Raw genomic sequence first — 15,538 nt, 5'->3', positions numbered from 1 at the left:
AGTTTCATGAATGAAACTTTCCTACTATAATTAAGTCTCGTACCAGAACTCGCGTAACATTGTGGCTCTTTTTTTTTATCAAATTTCCTGCTCGTCTACGTTTAAAATGCCTCTTCGATCAAATTCACCGAACCAGTTCACAATTTTGTCAAGGTTGTGAAACATCGATAATAATCCGGAAGTGTTTATTCTCGTACACTGGAAGACTACGGAAGATTCATAGAATCTTAAGCGCTGTATACCGAAATATTACGTCACGGTTGACGCTTGTTTGGTTAAGCGTGGAGGAAGTAGACGGTGAAACGAACGATCCATTTCCGCGTAAGTCACCATAAATAGCGGCGAAGGATAAAAATGTTGCCCGTTTCCGTTCACGTTTCGCGGCTGTTATCACCGCTGGAGAATACCACGCGTTTAAGTGGCTCGATAAAAGGAGTGAATCATAGCCGGGACTCTCTGTTGTCATGTCGTGAGAATGAATTCGATGAGACACGAACGACCGGTCCTCGTTTCACCGATGCGGATCGTGTCGCGAATGCAAACACGTTCGTCACGATTCTTCGTCGTTCGAGATTTGCCAAAACGCGGTTCGTTCGATCGAAATGGTCGTAAAATCATTTTAGGAAATATAGACGTTATACCTGAGCTTTGATTTTCTTCGATGATAATTGTTTTATATTTATTCCTTTTAACATTCGCTAGTCGGTAAGGGGAAGTGTAAATTTTGTTATTTTTTTATTATTTATTTGTATCTAAATCAATTATTAGCGGATTATTATTCGGTATTAGTATCGTATCGATAGCATGGATTTTTCTTTTTTCTAATTTACCGATAATATAAAGTAAGATATATAGATAAGTGAATTTTATGGACTTAAAGGCAATTTTTAAAGTCTACCGATAGGATCAAATGAAATTAATTAGTTATCGATATTTTCTTACCAGACAGTAGTTCCAAAAGGCTTATCACTGCTCTCGCCGTCTCTTTGAACTTATTATCGTCCTTTCTGTTTCGAGAAACCAAGATACGTCACGACTTTCTAATTCTCCGTGGCACACGGTGTTTCGACCAACTTCGTTTCGACGTTACTTTCGAAATGTATTTTACATATGTTACGACCGTTCGCGGAGAGACGCGATCGCGAGATAGCACGTGAACGAGAGTTGTAAATTCTCGCTACGATCATGTTAATCGACGCCGCGAAATAGTCGTTCCCCTGTTTCGTTTAGGATAACAGAGGTGGTTTAACGAATGTAACACTGTATTAACAGGTTAACATAGAACAATATATTTTACAATAATCTGATGAAGATGTTACAGAAATTTGACTCGACTTTGATCTCTAGATAAATTCGTTTGCTATTGGTCTGATATGTTCGGTGTGTCACGTTTGACTCGTCAGAAGGAACTGAACGCCCTTCGATTGTTTTCGTCTTTTCTGGAAAGCGAGCCCCACTATGTTCGGATCACGCCACATTCTTTTACGCCAGGTAAAATAACGGCCACGAGTCGACGTTTCTGGAGGTCGCCTTACTTAATGAACCATGCGCTTGCCACTACAATGTTTGTTTGCCGGGCAGCCGCGACGATCCGTCTGCGACGTTGTAGGACCGCGAGCGACGGTTAGAAAACACAGCCTGTGGCAAGCCTCGTGGCGTAACAACATATGTGCGTATGTATTTTCCTTTTGGTCATTCTTCGTTATCAGAATAATTTTTGAAGCTGTTTGTAACAGTTCGTTAAACTGCGTTTTTAATTTGTTGACAGCCAAAGCCATGAAAATTGGACTTGTATCATTTGGGAAATCGATACTTTGGAATTCGAAGGTTAGGAAAATGGAAATGAGGAACTCGTTTGTTACGAGAATTAGCAATTTAGAAAATAGAATCCGAGGACTAGGATCGTCGTCTGGCAGATCGGACAACTGCGCTGTTTTAAATTTCCTTTGTTTCTATAAACGAAGGCCATTTATTTAAAAAATGAAATCGACTGTTCATTATCTCGGAAATGAAAAGCTTATCATGTCAAAGATTAAAGTTCAGATACGAGATAAAACAGTTATCGAGTTTTGCTATCTTCTGTCACATATAAAGTTCTCCAACGAATGATCTTGCGCGGTAACTACGGTCAAAGCGATCGAGAAAATCGAAACGAAAGCTACGCGAATGGATCGAATCTTTGAGAAAAATCTTCGTAATTAAGTTGAAATTAATTAGTCTGTAAATAAGCAGCATTGGCTACGCTGCTGAGTTGTGTTCGTTAAGTTTAAGTATAGTTGCCGTGGCTGCTCGATTGAAGTGCATCTCGATTTAGACGCGGCGAGGGCAACGTGCACCTAGGAACATATAGAGCCCGTGATGACGCGTGTGCTGTTTAATTTGACCGTTTGAGTGGCCCTCGATGATCCTAATTGTGAATCTTCTACGTCTTAAATAATTAAAAGTATGTAGCCCAAGTATGCTGACTTTTATATGATATTCGATTTTCGTACAAAACGTACCATCGCTGATAGACTAGAAATGTAAAAGTAACTAGGAATTTATTACAAATTCTTAACGTTATTAAAAACTTACTTATTAAAAGAACCTCCTTCTAAAAATACGATACAAGAGACATACATATACATTCTAATAATACAATGTAAACGATATAGATAGATATACAATCTAATAATACGATATACGAGATATAGATGTACATTCTAATAATACGATAATTCAATCGGGAACTCCGGTGATCCTCTGCCAAGTAGTCGATCAATCTCAACTCAACATTCCACATCTGCAAACCCATAATAACCCATCTAACCCCGCCACCAGACCTCACCGATCCTCCGTGCTCCTAAAAATTCCTCTTTCGCGAAGTTCAAGTCTATTTTCAAGTAGAAGACTTTCCGTGATAAAACTATCGTTTAAAGAACGAACGTTACGCAAAGTAAAAAGCACAGATTAACAACATAGCATCGATGGAAGAAACATTCTTCGAACATATCGAGCTCGATAAGCAGAAAAAGAAGCATCGTATCCTCTTATAGAGCGTTCGAAGGAATGGCTGGCATCCTAATAGAGGAAGGCTGCGATCTTTGGAACGGTTGGCAAGGTTCGACGCACTTGCCACTCTCTCTTTCTCTCTCTCTCTCTCTCTCTTTTCTCCGTTTCTCTCTCTCCGTATGCGAAATATTCGACCCAATCGAACCCCAACATATTCTAATCTTAAGCCTTTTAATCTTCACTCACTCGCACGCGTTATTTACGACGTCATTACCCGTAGCACGGTCGATTGAAAACTTCACGCTTTCGTTGCTGCAATACCGCAAAACGCGCGTCTCTTGACAAATCACGCTACCGTTTCGTTTGAGAGGAAAATTTGTTGCCATCGTTGCGTGCCTACTATGTCGCCTAGTTCCGATCGTTTATTTACTTGGAAAGTAAGTAGTTGCCGGAATTAGAGGGAATATTTGGCTACGTTCGAGTAGCGATGATAATTGGGTGTGAGAATTTTGAACGAAAACTCGTTCCGCTTAGAGTTTCGTTCTGCGTTTGACGCGATTGACTGGATTTGCAGGAAATGGAAATAAATTGGTTAGAACTATTTGAAATATATTTGCAATATATAATGGAACTGTTTGCATTCTTTGATTCTCTTCAGAAATTCGACACACCGAACGCTATCGACTAGATCAAAAGAGAATGCAAATGTATTAATTACGATTACTTGGAATATTTGAATATATTCAAAGATTATCACATTAACCGAGTATTTAATAGGTTATAAATCACCGATTGAAGATACTCTCTTTGTAAAATAATATTATCTTAGGATACATTCGAGGAATTTGAAAAAATGATCATTGATGTTTTGGTATAGAAGCATGTCGATGACGATGTTTGAAGTCTCGTTCGATAGAACGTGATTCTTGATTTAAGTAGATACAAGCGAAAACGGGTTAAATGAGGATACGAGCACGACGCTCGGAGTCGTGACATCCTTGACTCGAAAGTGAGTCAGCCGCGCGAGTTACGCCACTCGTGACACCTAATCGTCCTTCTCGAGTCCAAGTTCAGGGCTTCTGTCGTGTTTTAAAGGTTCCCCCAATCGTGGAAATAGGTCAGACCAGTTGCGATCCGACTGTTCCAAGGAAAGCTTGAAATATCAAGACATAGACATAAAATTTCCGAGAAACTCAACGAAGAACTATGAAATCTATCGTATAGAATGTACGTATATCTAGAGAGATGACTCATATCATTCGATCGTTCTCTTTTTTACGTAATTCATCCTCGTAAACACAAACAACCATCGCCCGCTGTGTAATCTCCACGTAAGAGTGGATTCTACCGTTTGTTAATGTTTCTTTATGTAATTTTCAAATTTATAAGGTTTTGCGAGTTTCGGCAATTTTTACTTTGCCGTTAATATGGGAAATACCCACTGTGAAGCGCAAAGTACGTGTGGAAACATCGGTAAGTTACGCTATTATAATAACAATGTATTATTTCATTTGAATAGTAGTTAAGGTATACTATAATTGTCGCAGACGTATTATGACGACAACCGTGCTAAATAGCGTGACTTGATAATTTCTAAACAAAGACATAATATTACCATTTCTTAGTCTCTTATTTACTTGCAAATTTCAAGACATTAGAATTTCTAAACACTTTGTTTACGCGCGTTGATCACATAAATAAAAATGTCCAGATAAATCACTTCCAACGAAATAAATTAAATAAGAATTTCATTTCCAACAGATTAAATTAAGCAAACTACGCTACATATATGAATAAGAATCTGCTACTATTATCGTACAAACCGTTTCCAACAAATCAGACGACATGACGATTTCGCGAAACTCCGAGACTCAAAGAGCAACCAAGCCAAGTAAGAAGAAGCAGAAAAAGAAGAAGAAGAAGAAGAAGAAGAAGAAGAGGAAGGAGACGAGTAAGAATAAGATTCATAAATAAGTTTGACCGTCGAATTTCGCGGTATGTCAATTAGATTCCGCGCCGGGAACGTTGCACATCGTGCATCCCTTGTGCACTATAGTCGCTCAATTCACGCTGATAGTACTCGCTCGGCGATTACGTCATCGCCCAATGAATGAACCAGCGACCACGCTCAGTCCCTCCAGTCGTGTGAGTTAGCCTGTTGAATGGCCGAGCGTTTGAACGGAACCGATTAGTCGATGTCCATTCACGTTTCGATCAATTTTCGAATCTACCAATGATTGGCGATGGTCGCCCCAAGTTTTTCAAGTTCAAGGCTATGGATGTTACGGAGATACGAATCGTCTTGGACGTGATTCGAAGCTTAAAACTCACGAAAGTCTCGATATGGCCTTGAATCGTTCATCTTGGTTCTTGAAAGTTTTAATAGTCGTGGTAGTAGGTATAGCAATTTTTCAATATCAACTCGACGAGATTTCTTAGAAAAAGCGTAAAACCACGAGGAAAAGAACAAGAAAAACATCGATGGACACGGTTCGAAGGAAGTAACAGCGTAAAGTATAACGTGAAGATGTTGAATCTTCGAAATTTCGTCTTATAAAACGTGTTGAAAGATTCGAGGACTTGGCAATTTCAAAACGCACGTGGAATTATAGACGTTGGAATACGAAATTGATATAAATTCGTTGATATCCATATCGGAGCAGTTTATGGATTCGTGGAAGAGAAATTAATTCGCATTTTGATGCTTCGATGAGAGCAGTGGTTAATTATTCGTCAGCGATCGTGGGCGAATAGGACGTATTAAGGTTGAATAGGAAATGGCAGTAATTCTCTTAAAATTCTCTTCGTTCGATTTTTTTTCAAAATCAAAGAATCGCCAAAAATAGACTCGTTTCATTTTTCCTTGTGTCGCGCGCGTATCGACCAAAAACGGCACACCGAAATCTCCCAATAAATCAGCAAACTTCCTCTGAAAAATCCCAGTTTATCAGCTCGCTAATTCTTTTCCTGCTACTAAAGTATTCAGGGCGCGGCATCGTTCGAGAAAATTCTCCGAAGAAGCATCCTCCGTGGGCTACCTTTCCGGAGAACGAACTCCCTCTCTGCAAACCAACAAGCTTCTCCACCTCCTCGATCCATCGATGAATCATCGATTCCTCGGAAGCGGTGTTCTCTGTCGCACGATTAGATGCCCCTTCCACCTGTTCCGAGACTTCTTCGTTGCTCGATCAGACCGAGATGGAGACCAGCTGATTCCGATCGCCTACTCTTGAAAATATTTGAACACTTGCCATAGGAAACTTTTATGTCCACGTTCTACGTGTTACATAAAATATTTTCAAATTTCATCAGCACCGTGACAACACGCGACTGTCGTCGGTATATCGTTCAAATTTGAAAACAATCTGAAAATCTATATAGAAGCTACAAAATTATTCGCTTTGATCGAGCGCGTTTAATAAAAAATTAGTATACCGCGTGCATAGCCACGTTGAGGATACGATCGATGTTACATCGTGCCATAATATCGAGAAGAAATAGTATCGATTGTCTATATGCGATATATATGGGATATTTTATAATTTCTATAATATATTTACAAAACATTCTTTCGAATTTGACCGATTCTTAGATCGATTAGAGCGCTAACGAGATTCCAGAATGTCTCGTATATCACACGTAATATATTCATAAAAGGTATCTACAAGTGTTCGAACACTTTCGTGAGCCTGTCTATATCGCTGGTTCAGTAACTCTCGTGCCGCATGATAACGCGCCCCGCCATTGATAACGGGGTATTTGTAGCGACTGGGGCACGAGCGTAGCGGTAGTCTCGCGTCGTGGCTCGAGCCGATCGAATGCCAGTCGAATCTGCCCCGGCCATCGATACAGTGTTCCTTACAACGATCTAAACCCATTCGTGTACCGGTGAATGGTTGTTCGAACGATTTAGTTCGATCACCTTTCGCCTTCGCTATACGTACGTTACGAACGCGTCGATGTCGACAGTCCGCGAACGGTGGAGCTCGTGCGATGATCGAAACGAATGCTTCTTTTACCGAATTCAATTCGTTTGAGGTTGGATCGAAACGAATAATTTAACGAGTGAGTTACATATTGAAATCGTCGAAGATCGAGTCGAAGCGAACGAGTTATCGTTGTATCGTGAACGAGGAGGATTTCGTGGAAAATTGGAAGTGTACTGCGAAGATAGTTCGCAGGCAAAGACGAAGATCGAACGTCTTATCTAATGCAATCAATTTCTGTGTTGGATTGGTCTTTCGTTGTCGCCGAGGTGTCGTGACCGAAATGGTGGCTTGCGTAACACCGTTGTTACATCTTAACGTATTACCATTCTGACGCGACGCACTTCTTTCGCGCGTAATTAATCGGACGTAATTCAGCGTATACCATTAACAAGAAATTATTTATTATTCCTTACGAGATAAGAAACTCGTAGAAATGTCATTATTAGATATATCGTTTTAAAAACAAAAAAAACTGTACTATGAAACGAACGATTTATTTAAAGAGACAGTCAATTCCGGTTAATTCTTTTCCACCGATCGTCAAGTTGATAGAAAATTATTTTAGTTTATTTATTTATAATTTAAAGAATCCTGTTTCTCGACGCTTATCGTGGTATCGAAAAGAGAAAATATCCCGATGAAAAGAATCCTACGTTTCAAATTCCAAGTGCGATTCTTCTCGTCGACTTATTCTTGTTGCAAGTTACAAAATGGAGTCCGAAGGTTCTTTCGAACGACACGAGGCACGTGAACGTTCGATCGAGCCAGGTTTTCGGTCACGACGGTTACGTAATGTGACGTGCGTGAGCTACTTCCGCATGATCGGCTGCATAGAAATGCAAGGCAAGGAGAGACGCGTCTCGAGACCGGCTAGAACAAAAGCCACGTGCATTCCTAGCCGCGCACGCGAACACGAGACGATATGGCGCGCTGAATGCGTGACTTCCTCGGCCGGAAACAGGACGTTTCGATTCCCTTCGCGAGCCAAGCGTCGATGCACGCAGCCAAAATTGGCCGACGGTATCGAAAATAATTCAACCGCTCCTTATCTGCGTCTCTTACAGCGAATATTATCGGCGGCGCTGATAAGCTGCGCTGATAAAACCTTCTAAGTGCCTTTCTGTTTCTTGCGTCACGCGTATTATGACAATCTTTCTTTCTTTTCTTCCCAGACGCGGCTAATTGACAGCGATTTTGATCTTTTGCAGTTTGCATTATAAACGTTTTGACAATGTGTGTTGACTTTTCATGTTAAAGTTACTCGCAGTCTGTAACATTTCTTAGAGATAGCGCTGTTCGTTCGAAAAGAGAAATCTTCTTCGAATTTTCTAAATTCTTTTTTATATTTAAGAAACTAATTCTTCGATGTATTCTTCTCAAACGTGTCCGAACCTTGACCAGCACAAATCCAAGATTTAACAGAAATGTCCCCTTCGTTGTAGGCATTCGATAGTTTTTCAAGTACATACGTATCTTGGAAAATAAAACACTTTCGTCGGCTGCATTCCTCGCTTATTCAAGCTTCATCGGAATTCCATCGCAGGGAAAACAACGTCTCTATTTGGACAGCTGTTTCACAGGGGGGTGATGGTCGCGTGTCACAAAACCGTGGAAAGCGAATCCCATCGATCTGTTTGTATTGGTCCTACCACGAAATTATTATCTTGTCCCGTAATTTTCAGTCGTTAAAACAACGTTCTCGAGCACGCATAATTTTGATACCAGCTTCGGCGTTCTATTTGCGTCCCACGAACTGCTCCCTCGTTGATAACGGACTTTATTCGCGACCGTAAATTCATTGCACAGCGAAAGATCAATCCATTTACCGACTAAATAAAATTCAGCGTGTTTTAAACAGAAATTTATAAGGAAAAGAAATACTCGCGAATTTTAATCGTTTCGTCGTGTTTGTTTTCTTGATACAGTGCGTAACTGGGAAAATAACTAGACCATTGGATCGTGTTCGGAAAGAGCTGTATGACCTGCGAAACTATCGTCGAAGTCGAGTGGTCCTTGAAGATTCTATGAATAGAACGTGATAAATAACAAAAAGTAGGAGCTGTGTAACGATCAATTATCGAACATCGGTTGAAATTTCTTCGCGTGGCAGTGAGTCAAAATAGATTTATGAATGAGCGTCGACCGGGGACTGAACATGCTGCACAAGCATGGAAGCAGCAGGTCTCACAGCAGTTTGCTGTACAAGGGCAGGGGCGCTTTTCTCAAATCGGTAAGTTTATATCTTCGCTTTAAGGATCGCTTAAAGAAAATAAAATGGAATAGTCCGCTATAAGATTACATTATATCGATGATCGATAATATAAACAAAATTGGATCGCATATTGCTTCGAGTTCCGTACACTCGATAAACTAAAATTGGCAAGAATCTTCAGTCCCGTACATACGTTTCAAATACATTCAAATGCCTTCAGACACTATTATCATTATCCTATTGTTATCGTTATTAGCTGTCTAATCTTTTCCTTTTAACTATGACAAAGCAACGTCATGTAACCGCATATAAATAATATTCACGTGTGGAGTAAACATGGTACGTGTCAAAGGAAAGTTAGATAGCGAGGCAGCAATTAATCTCGACGTCGTCGTCTCGTTATCGAGATCATAAGTGACATGACTTCCCTCGTTCGCGTAATTACGCATATTTTCGCAATGAGTGTTTGGCGCGAACATGTCGAATGACATCATACTCTATTTGAGTAGGTGTCGAGAGAATTCAAAATTTTACAAATTAATCTTCGCTCGGCGGAGTGTCGCGTCTGACTCACCGATTTTCCAGCTCTTTTTTTGTGTCTCTCTCCTTCTCTTCTCTTCGATTTTTTCTAAGGAAGCTGGCTTCGATCTGTGTCGTTCGTTCATTGCCACGGTGAATGATGTATTACGTTGTTTGTTCAAAAACGATGACGTTTCGTCGTAGCTCGTTTGTTGCGCTCGACGAATAGCCGAGATTTACAAATTGGATACTGTGACGATACAGAACGTTCTTTTTTTTTTTTTTGTCTTAAAGAGAAAGATTTAACATCTATTGTTTCAATGAAGAAATAGTTCTGTTTTAGTTTAAATTGAAGTACGGAGTGCGCAGTCCGTGAGTCACCGGACGTTTATTAACTTTAAAGCTTATTTATCTTATTCTGTATTCAGGCCTGTACGATCCAATCTTGTCATTAGACTGACATAATTTTTTCACATTGAACTTTTACGATCTTTTTACCTTTGGATACGTTGCAAGACATTCGGGACGATGTCTCTAAAAAATCGTTAAAAAATTGTAATGAAAAAGTTGAATATAATACCCTCCGTTGAAATAGCTTCGTGATAAGATCTTCATAAAATAGTACGATTCTCTTTAAATAGTACAGTTCTCCCTACAAGATCTACACGATTAAACAGGTATCAATTTCATTGTATAAAAATAATATTCATCCACCTAAACTTGTTCGCATCTCTACCTGCTTCGATTCTTTTTATCACTCGAACAACCACTTCTCAACCCGAGTCCAACAAACTTCCAATCCTGACGTATCTCGACTCACCTATCGCTACATTCGATGTTTCCTGTTACACATCCGAAAGCAAACAAGCTACAGATCCAACCAAAAGAAAACAAAATTTCCATCGTCCTAATCTATGTACGTATCTCGCATCTCTATTCGCTTCAACTTCGGAGCATCTCTTTACCCTTCGACACTCGCACCTCTCATTTATCACCAGTCGAAATGCACACCACGTCGATGCACGTTGCCGATCGAGACGAAAAGAAAAAAGTAGCTGTAAAAAAGCTGTTGTTAACAGAGAGGAGAAATCTAATCTGGATAGCCTAACGGCCACGATAAAGAGTTGGACTTTACAACGTCGATCATGAACGAACGAACGAGAGAATTCTGCGAAAGAAGATGATGCGCTATATGTGCACACAGCCTAATCACAACGTCACGGTCTCTCGTGCGCGTCATTGTTTCGGTCACAAACGAGATTCGCGGTTGTAACCATCCATCAGGCAATCAAAGCACCGCGTCACGATCCGTTACAACGGCGTGACATCATTGCGCTAAAACCACACGCAATGTCATACACGAGTACACACGTATATACATTCTAGGCATATCAAACTCCACTCGCTGTCTAGGAATCGATGCTGAACGTACGGTTATTCTACGAATGTGTCGGTTAGATTGTAAAGTTTATATATAGAATTGCATACACGTTGCAACGAAGGGGTCAGGTTTTCTAAGTTCGCCAGATGACTAATCGGTGTTTACTGTTGTGATGACTTCTGGTTCGTGCTCGTACGAACGACTGTGATCGGAATAGCAAAAGCGACGATCGCGCGGGGACAGGTGGCTCGGCCGCCTCGATTTCTTCCACGAAGGTGAATGAAATGGGAATAGCGGGAATCTTGGGACGAATGCATCGATGCAATTGATCGTACCGAGGCTGTTTGAGCGGATTAGCCGAGGAATCGTAGCTGCGTCGTTGAAGTAACCGCGTGCAATTTGTGAAACGCTGTTTATCAAGATTTTTGGCAATTTTCTTTTTGTATTTTTCTTCTTGATCTTGTATTTGGATAAAATTGCAACGGAGAAATGAATTTGTACCTTGGTGTGAAATAAGATGAATTATCGTAGAGCAAAGTTATGATTTATGTTATCGTATAAATTTCGTAGCTATTTAATACGCGTTTCTCTGCTTCTAAAATGGTGTAAAGAAACGTTGAGAAGATTTCTATTTTATAACGTCGCGAGTATCGTGTTTCACCATCAGACGCGTGTGTATCGGAACATTATAAAATACTGTAATGTACATTATAAAATATTTATTTCTTTGCACTTTTTATAAAATATCCTATACGTAGATTAATCTATGTATGATATCGATTGCACGACAATCGTAAAAGGATGTGAGACGCTGTGGCCATAATTGGAAATTCAAACTCGAATCTCCTCTATTCACGCACTTTCACCGTCAATCATTCGAACGTTAAGATAATAGAAACTAAAACGTGAGCTCTCTTCTTTTCACTCTTTGAGAATTCGAGCCGCACGCGGCCAGCATTTCCCATCGAAACTTACTACAACTCGATTGCATCCGTATACCAGAACATCCACCGTCTTACTCACAGTCGCCCACTTTCACCTCCACAATGCCTCGTTCATTCATTCCTCAACGTAAAAAGTGAATACGCTTTTGTTTCGAAACGGAGGGAATGACACACCGTACTATAATATTGACGTTCCTTAACATTCTGGATAAACGTCAAAATATTCGATTACATAATAACTACTAGGATACGGAGAATCCGTATGAATCATTGCTTTAAAACATCGTCGATTAAGATAGACAAACTTGACTAAGCACTTTCAAAAATGTCTCTGGCGATCGTCTCTAGATATCAAAGATAAAGACATTGTTTTCATCGCGATATACATTAATAGTATAAATCGTTACTCTGTTCGACGATTTACTTATCCGAGTGCTCTACCTCGAAGCGATACAACGATCTCTACGTAATATCATTATGAAACGAAAATTCCTTCGATACCGTATTACCAATCGTTCCACAAATAACAACAATTCATCGAATTACAAATCAATGTACGCGTATTAAAATACGGTTGAAAGGTTCGTACAAAATTACACGTTTCGTCACCACGCCATCGAACGTAACCCATTCGAGTGTTACTCCAACATCGTTTCAGCTGTCCTCTCGAGGGACGCGCGAAAGAACCAGACTTCCTCTTCGAGTACCTTGGATGCCTCTTCTCCGTGCGCATTCCGCGCCAGTATTCCGACACGGTGACGCAAATCGTGTTCAAGCGGTCGCAAACGGGTTAACAGACCGCTTCTCGGTAGCGATTCGTCTCGTGCCGTTTCTTTGGCTACCGTGTCGCCGCTTCTTGGAACCGTTGCCTCCACTCACGTGCCCCTCTCTTCGAATCCGTGATTGTCCGAATAAAACGAGACTCGACGAATCTCTTACGCAACGGAGAACGTTGTTGATTGAGCGACGATTAAATGAGGTAAACGGGCAATTTAATTGGCGTGCATGGTTAAAGATAATTGAAGAGTTAACCGGTGAAAGAAACGACGATAGGATGAGCTGTGCAAGGTAGCTTCGATAGTTTCAACGTGGGTGGTTACTTCATTTTTTTTATTTTTTTTAAAAGCTTTGAAACGTTTGGCTATGGCATTAATCTTTCATTTTAATAAATGTGTTTACGGTAAAATATTAGGTATTTTTTAAACGCAGAAGGGAAGTCTGGTATCGTCGAATTCGTGATTTGTACACTAAGTTATTTACTACTGGAATATTTACCCGTAGTAAGAGTGCTAAGAGAGTAGGCAACTTGTTCCTCCTTCCGCTGTAATCAGCATCTGTTAACTAAACAACTACTGATTGTTCAGTACGCGATTGTGCGATCGTGATTCATCTTGTCTTTGCTGTATGTAATCGATACTTATCACGCGCTTTATCAGATTCATGTTTAATGAATCATTCCAGTTCCTGTTTCCTCCAACTTCGTTCTGTCTTAATTAAATTTACAACTGATCGTACCTACGTTATCCACCTGTCAAAGAAGAATTATTTTTTAGAATCAAGAAAATTCAATTCAACGTGTTATAACTTTATTAATTATTCTCTATATTTAAGTTCCATTTCTCCATTTCCATCCAGACCCGGTCAAATGACCAGTTCCAAAATTTAATTAAAATTTTATCATTATTCCTTTTGTTCGTCTGACTTCATGTAAATTCCGTTAATTAATCAACTTTTCAATTTTTGTTAATATAAGAATTTACATAAAGTTGGACGAACAAAAGAGATATTGACGAACGTACAATTTTTAATTAAATTTTGAAACCGGTCATTTGACCGGGTCTGGTAAGGTTAGCGTTAAAAATGAAGAGCATTTTTCCAAAGGTAAATTAGGCGAATTTACGACGGAACATCGATCAATTAAGATTCAGGTAAGGCCTTGCGACCTTGAAGCGACGATTTGTGCGACTAATTAATTTGGTCAGCCTTCGAATCATGCTGAAGCAGTTGCCAAATCGAGAGGCATCGGTCCGCAGCGCGCGCTCCACCTAATGACATGTAATCATCGTGTTCCTTGTATCTGTGTTCTCTTATATAAGGCTACAGAATGCGCTGGCCGAATGCCATAAGCTCGATATAAGTGCATCGCCACCGATAATCGTCGAACGCACCATTTTTTTGCGCAATTGCCGATGTCTTAATCGTTTCGATTGACTTTTTGCCCATTCAACTTCTATCGTACACTATGCGTGTAGCTTATGGTCTAACGATGAAACGAAGCGTGGACTATTCCGATCACATTTTTTTTCCTATTAAAGTGGTCAGCTCGAACGAGAAGTTGGTTATTATAATTACCAAAGACAACGATACTGAATGCTGTGTATGTGATCCTTAGCGTGTTGGAATTCAAACGCTGATTATATTTCTCAATATTAATTTATGTGAAGTGGGCAGAAGGAATTCTAGTGAAGCGGTCGTTGAAATTCTTTTGCAGATTAAATTCATTAGATTTTCTTTCAGTAAAATATAGATAAGAATTCGTATTCTAATAATTCGTCCATTCCTCGTGACGTAAATCTTCTGAAAACTTTTATGAAAAAGAAGGATATAAATTTCGCAAATTTGAAAATTTCGGGTCTTTGGATTTTTGAATTTCTGAACTTCTCAGGGATTTTTTTTAAATATCTTTTAGTTTCATTTTGATATAAATTAAGATAAATCCTTTTTGTGATACATCATTTTTGGTTAAAATAAACAGTACAAACTATATGCTTCGAAGTTAAAGAATAAGGTCAAACAGCCTACAAACCAAATCCGTCCAACTTTCCTTCTACTTAAAATAATTAATGGCCCCTAAAAGATCCTCAGCATCGATTAATTTCTCATCTAGAACCGGCAATTTGTCACTTTCAACTCGTCAAATGTTACACGGTGCTCTTTCTTCCTCTGATCCGTTCTAGATTCATTGTTCCAGCTCGTGAAGGACTGTTTCAAAGTTCTGGCTGGCGTGAAAGTTTCGCAAACCGGTCCCATAAAGGATCCTTTGGGCTTCCCAAATCGGAAGTACCTCTTGTCTGTTGGTCGAATCGTAAATTGAATATATTCCACTGAAATTAATTTAATTCAATTCGCGTTTTAATTATTCTTACGTGAATCGAATACGAAAGTTGTGCAATTTAAATGAATTTATTGAAAATAAATACGATACAAACGTAATATTTCTCGTGGAATAAAAGATCAATGAAATCAAGTAATTTTCAGAAGATCTTGTTGGAGATACTTTGAAGTTTAAATGATATTTTTAGATAATAATTTTTAGAAGGTTAAATCAGTTGTACTGAAATCGTTCGATTGTTTACTAATAAACGTTCATTGAACGCTTTGATTACATCGCAGCCAGATATTTATAAGTACAGTTTCGACAATATCAAAGCTGATAAGAATTATCGATCATCAAAAATTAGGATTAACAAGAATTATCTACCTCTTCTCGGTACAAACTTGA

At 39.4% G+C, this 15,538-nt stretch overlaps 1 protein-coding gene across 1 annotated transcript in view; it reads left to right on the top strand.

Moving 5' to 3' along the window:
* Sarm (sterile alpha and armadillo motif) overlaps positions 1-15,538 on the top strand; it is a 138,931-nt gene that overhangs the window by 88,362 nt on the left and 35,031 nt on the right. The gene's annotated exons all lie outside the window — the stretch shown is intronic.

The sequence above is a fragment of the Bombus vancouverensis genome, chromosome 3 (assembly GCF_051014615.1).
Source record: "Bombus vancouverensis nearcticus chromosome 3, iyBomVanc1_principal, whole genome shotgun sequence".
NCBI lineage: Eukaryota > Metazoa > Arthropoda > Insecta > Hymenoptera > Apidae > Bombus > Bombus vancouverensis.
This window is presented reverse-complemented; position numbering and strand designations above follow the sequence as displayed.